At 43.1% G+C, this 5,201-nt stretch overlaps 1 protein-coding gene and 1 long non-coding RNA gene across 4 annotated transcripts in view; one reads left to right on the top strand and one right to left on the bottom strand.

The window, feature by feature from the left end:
* The window catches only part of LOC117959284, a 12,667-nt gene extending 11,601 nt beyond the window's left edge, over window positions 1–1,066 (top strand). Inside the window, exon 3 of the long non-coding RNA XR_004659908.1 lies at window positions 1,056–1,066. This is a non-coding gene — a long non-coding RNA (uncharacterized LOC117959284). The remainder of the gene's footprint in view (window positions 1–1,055) is intronic.
* Window positions 1–5,201, bottom strand: part of LOC117959283 (ephrin-A5b-like) — a 107,135-nt gene that overhangs the window by 30,533 nt on the left and 71,401 nt on the right. The window lies entirely within an intron of this gene.

Here is a 5,201-nt window from a genome sequence, read left to right as displayed (position 1 = left end):
CCCCCCCCCCCCCTCCTTGTTTTTCCTTTCCCCCACCCTCCGCCCTTTCGCTGCTATCCCTAAACACTCTCTCTTCCTTCTTAAATGGCATGCGGCCGCCATTATCGCCCCGCGGGAAAGAGAGGCGTCGTCGCGTGGGCCGTCGTTTCCGCCCGCCGCCATTAGGCGCGTTGTAAAAAAGATACGACCACTCACGCGGCGTCTTCCGAGAGTGTGTAGGGAAACACAGATGGGCCCGGAGCTGTCGTTACTTTTTACAACTTTAAGTACTTCGGGCCCTAATGTACTGTACATCCATCCATCCGTCCTGTCATTCGCCGTCGGAAGCCAAGGCGAGGGCGGATGAGCGGGGTGGGGGGGCAGGACGCCAATACACCGGTGGCCAAATGATATCAACACAAAAGAAACGCAGGTTTGTGTTTAATGTGACTGGAAGAAGAGTCCGTATGAATGGGTGTGTAAAAAAGTCCATTCCCATTTATATCGTGATTCAAGCTCTACAGATTCAAAATCAATTCATAGAATTCCAAAAATCGATTTAAATTTCTTTTCTTTTTTTTTTTTTTGTAATGACGTGGGAAAAAGGGAACTACATTTATATACTGGGGATCGTTTTTGAACCGAAAATCTATTTTTGAGTCAAATCTTGAGCCTAAGACTCGATATTGAATGGAAATTGGACATGAGAGCACTAAATGTCAATAGGGACCAGGTCACAAGCCTAAATCCTGATTTATGGTTCTGGGTTGACTCCACGCAGTAGGTACATAGTACTGTAGGTACATGTAGATACGGACCGTACACTGTACACACCACTGTACCGTAAGCTTTAGCCTGATGTGCGACTACCAGAAAATAATATTGGTACGCCCAACCCTGGCTTGGTAGCGCCAGGGACCAACTGGTAGCTGGAGAGATGCCAGTTCACCTCCTGGGCCCTGGCAGCCCACTCCCTCTGTGCATGTTTGTGTATTTCAGGCCTGTGTGTAGGGGATCAATAAAGAGTATGCATTATGAATTTCCATCTTCCTCTTGTTAATCCACACATTATTAAGCTATATCAGTCGGGATCACAGTGATGGGCCGAGTGTGTCGTCCATAGAGCCACGCCACTAGCGTGGTTTAAAACACTCAAAATCTGGGGCTGTCACCAGGCCGTGTACCGTTTTATCATGTATGACGATTTTTAAATGCTAATGGGTGCTGGGTGGTTAGGGTTAGGAGGTTAGGGTTAGGGTTAGGATTAGCCTAACCCTAACCCTAAGGGTTAGAATCATCCAGATCCGTTTAGGCTCAGCTGGCGCCTCATGACAGAGGACAGGTGCACACTGGGACCTGTAGGTGTTGAACTGTGGTGACCCGGCTCTGCCATTGGGACAGGCCACATGTGCCAGACCACATCTCCACTCTCATAAACCCCCCCTTCACCCATGTCAAACAACAGCAGTAATGCTGGAGTCGACGTGGATGTAAAGTCTGTTAAATTTGACTTTGAGCGTGCTTCATATTTCCATTATTCCATAACTTTGATTACCAATACAGATTTTGACATGTAGCACATATTAGTGAATTTTGAAACTTGTGTCCATGGGGCCCAAACTGCTCGGATCCTCCAAGCCTTTGTGAAGCTATTCCTTTTCAGGGTTAATTAAGAAGGTGAAGGCGGGCTGGAAGACCTTTCAAAATAAGACAAAAATAATAAAACACCTCCAAAATGTCCTCAAACACCAGAGTTAAATTAACATGAGTGCATCTTTCATTTCAAAACTGTAAAAAGTAAGACTTGGATACACACCAAAGTCAATCAAACATATGGAATTCACTGGAAGTTAGCAATGTACTCAAAAGTCAAGAATATCGGACACTTTTCCAGGCTAATGTATAAATAATAAAATATTAAGTGAACGACGTCTGTGCGCGTGAAAGAGGCAGTTTGGGTAAGAAGGCCAGAGTTTCAAATCACTCTGAACCACTATTAGTCAGCACACACACACACACACACACACACACAGAGTGGAATGCGCAGTGCACACACTGCAATCAGCACCCCCCATGATAACACACACACCGAAACACTCCACAGGCTCAACACCTCTCCGATAGTGTTTACCGTCGGCCAATCACACGGACAGGGAGGCTTAAAGCCGTTCATAGCCTTTATAATCCCAGAGACACAAATATTTGGACATATTTCATGTTCTCCTGAAGATACACCCAGTTAAACCCATTTGAACTGCTCCTGAACTCTGACAGTGTTGGTTTATTTTCCATTTCTCTCATATTGAAACTATTTGGTACACTGTCGTACAATCTAGACTGGAAGATCGTCCAGTGAATTATTTTCACATTGCATATATACTGTACATCCATATACCCCCTATAACTGGTACCGAATCCCTTTGTCTTTTCTAGAAGCCATCCTAAGATCTAACCATCCCATACCAGTCCTGTTGTAGAAAACAATAGGAAACTATAATAAAGTGTGACCTCGTAACTCCTTTTCACAGATCAATCTCTTAAAATCTAGTTTTCCTCTAAGGACTATTGACTAATAGCTCATTCCTTATAAAAAGACCAAGACAAACGACTGCAGGTTTCTTGGTTGAGTGAAGATCCTAATGACCAATTAGTTGAGTAATCGACCGAGAGGCTGCAGCTTACTACTTCCTATTTTTGCTTATATTGATACAAAGCACTGTTTTTCTTCGTTCCATCGCTCCATTTACACACCGTTGTGCGATCATTAAAATTTCAACCGGGATTTCGATTCTGGCTCCTAATAATCCCCAAAACAACTTTTTCCAGAATGATTTCCCCTTCTAGACTCTAGTTTTTTCACTGTTTTTTAAAGGTCCCATTTTGGAAAAATTGATATTTTCATGTCTTTTTGTATTATAAAGCAGGTTGAGTTGCTATATAAATACTGTTAAAGTATCAAAAAAACACTCATTCCACCAAGAAATATACACAGCTAGTATTTCAAAAACTGTCCCCTAAAACGAGCCGTCTGGACTTTCATACAGTCCTCTATATAAAGGTAGATAGTGTTGCTACTGTGCTGTTACAGTCATTCCCCGTCTGCAATGACGGAGAAAACAGTGTGGAACATCCAAAAAGCTAACCAATCACAGCAGATTTTTTCTTAAAGAGACAGGCGCTAAAACGGAGCATTTCAGGCCGAGGGTGAATACAGGTGTGTTCAGACAGACGGTATAACAAAAATAATGTGTTTTTTTAAACATTAAAGCATGGAAATGTACTAGCAGAAACCCATTAGACAAGTACAAACCGGAAAATGAGCATTTTATGGGATCTTTAATTTCAATTACTGCAACATCTTTCCAAAAGTCAACGAGTAATCGTGTTTAATAAGCGCAATTTCATTTTTGACTAAATGAATCATTGTGATTTTTTGCTGTTTGAGGTCACTCACATGGGTGAAGGGGGGGGTTTATGAGAGTTGAGATGTCGTCTGGCACATGCGGCCTGTCCCGATGGCAGAGCCGGGTCACCACAGTTTAACACCCTAAGGTCACAGCGGGCGCCTTTCCTCTGCGATGAGGCGCGAGCAGGGCCCGGACCCAGGAAGTAACCCGAGCCCTGCGCCGCAGTGGGCTAATCCGCCTCAACAAAGCCTTTCTGCTGCTCCGACAGCCCGAGCGACCATCAGTCAGGCGACGCAAAGAGCTTCGGCCTGACCGGCGTACACACAGGTGGCTCCACTGACCGCGTTGTGTTTGACTAGGTGTGTGTTTGTGTGTGTTGTAGGGGTGGTATGAGGTCGTAGGACACACTTTGGATAAACAGTGTGTCCCTGGCTGACAGCGTGTGTGTGTGTGTGTGTGTGTGTGTGTGTGTGTGTGTGTGTCATACGAAGTGAGACGCTGTCCGACACTGCAACGACTGATCAGGCTCATTTTCTCACACTAGGTAAAGACTTAAATCCCCATAATCCCTCATATGATTAGCTCTGGTCAGGAGTGACAGCACACACACACATACACAGGTACTAACAGCTTATTGGTTTAATAAGTAATATAAAGATGGACATTTTAGTAAAATAAGTGCTTAACTTTAATTATATGTACTGCATGTCAGTGTGAGTCATCACGAATGGTTCCATACGTGAAGCAGGCTGGGATTATCAATCAACATAGGGGTGCAAAATATATCAACGTAATATTGTTATCGCAATATTAGTGTTGCAATAACTATGCAGTATTACGTTGATTTTGTGGAGCGCTGCGTCCCGTCTGTTGGCTGCGGGGCTTAGCTGTGTTTGATTTAGAGCCCGCTGGAGACGCTCTAATGATCATGTTTCATTGGCCGGTTCCCGTGCCACGTGCATATGTTTCATATTTCAACAGAGACACAGTGCAAGTGAAGAAATGGAGACGACCAAACAGAAGGAGTCAGAGAAGGGAAATCAAAGCTGTATCCATGCTGTACCAGTGCAATATTCCACCAGATATACCAGATTCAGTTGTTATGAATCTGTTTTGATGCGTTTCCCGTGACACATTTTGAACAATATGGAAATTACTATCAATAGCGCAAAATTTCTAATCAATATCGCAATATCACAATTTTTCAAGATCATGCAACCCTAGGAACTTTGATCTTAACTTTTAGTCAACATTGCAGAAGTTCTGGGTGAGGGGGGGAAGGGGGTGGGGGGAAAAAATCAATACAGCATAGTAACACGATATTTTCATTGGCAATACTGTATCGTTACACAGGCGCCAAGTATGGATCTTTCATTATATATTATGTATCATATATTATATGTGTGATGGTCAGTTTGTCCCATTTTGCAGCGATAACATTGAAGGAATATGAACAAAGAGAGAAATTATAATTTTTTTCCTTTTGGGGACGAACATTTGAAATTGTGAAAAATTTGCAGTTGGAAAAAAGGTTATCAATCGCAATATATCGCGATATGTATAAAATCGCAACAATATCGTATCGTGGCATAAGTATGGTGATGATGTCATATCGGGTGGTGTCTGGTGTTTCCCAACCCTTAGTTTTGTTTACGCCAAAAAAAATAGATAGAATTTATGAATGATGTTTATTAACAAGACATTTAATAAAAATAAAAGTAGTATACGTTAATCCGGAGTCCTGCAGGGCCCGGGTTTGAATCCGACCTGGGCGTCATCCCCCATCTCTCTCCCCCTTTCATGTCTAGCCACTGT

The sequence above is a fragment of the Etheostoma cragini genome, chromosome 16, assembly GCF_013103735.1.
Source record: "Etheostoma cragini isolate CJK2018 chromosome 16, CSU_Ecrag_1.0, whole genome shotgun sequence".
Lineage (NCBI taxonomy): Eukaryota > Metazoa > Chordata > Actinopteri > Perciformes > Percidae > Etheostoma > Etheostoma cragini.
The sequence above is the reverse complement of the archived record's forward strand: the minus strand, read 5'-3'. Positions and strand labels throughout refer to the sequence as shown.